The sequence below is a fragment of the Egretta garzetta genome, unplaced genomic scaffold (genome assembly GCF_000687185.1).
Source record: "Egretta garzetta isolate BGI_Z169 unplaced genomic scaffold, ASM68718v1 scaffold448, whole genome shotgun sequence".
Lineage (NCBI taxonomy): Eukaryota > Metazoa > Chordata > Aves > Pelecaniformes > Ardeidae > Egretta > Egretta garzetta.
In genome coordinates, this window is record NW_009260497.1 from 2778530 (window position 1) to 2778981 (window position 452).

General features: G+C 60.4%; 1 protein-coding gene across 1 annotated transcript in view; it reads left to right on the forward strand.

Annotated features, from left to right (window-relative positions):
* Positions 1–452, forward strand: part of KIF1A (kinesin family member 1A) — a 39892-nt gene that overhangs the window by 23152 nt on the left and 16288 nt on the right. The gene's annotated exons all lie outside the window — the stretch shown is intronic.

Below are 452 nucleotides of genomic sequence, written 5' to 3' on the forward strand. Positions count from 1 at the left end.
CCCCTGGCTTCATCACCAGCTGCCCTGCTGTTTCGGGCGGGGGGACGCACCCAGGACCCCGTGCTGTCGGGACCTCCCTGAGGTTGCACGGCTCTGCCCTGGGCATGCGGTTGTGCTGGGGAGCCCTGGCATGGCCCAGCCACTTGTCCCTGGTGGCCTCCGAGAAGAGATGGGGTGAGATGGGCCCCACAGGAGAGGGTGATGGGGCATCGCCTTTGCTTCCACAACTCGAGTCCTTGGAGATGCTTTGGGTGGAAAAAGCCTCAGGCAGCGGCTGGAGGTGATGGGAGTCAGCAGCTTCCCCTTTTTTCTTTTTTTTTTCCTTTTTTCCTTATTTAAAAAAACCAAACAAACAAACATAACCCCTCCCCCCCCCCGCAAAACTCTCGGGGGCACCTCAAAAATCCAAACAAGGCCCTGCGGCAGCAGCCCCGCTCCCTGCCGGGGGCGCG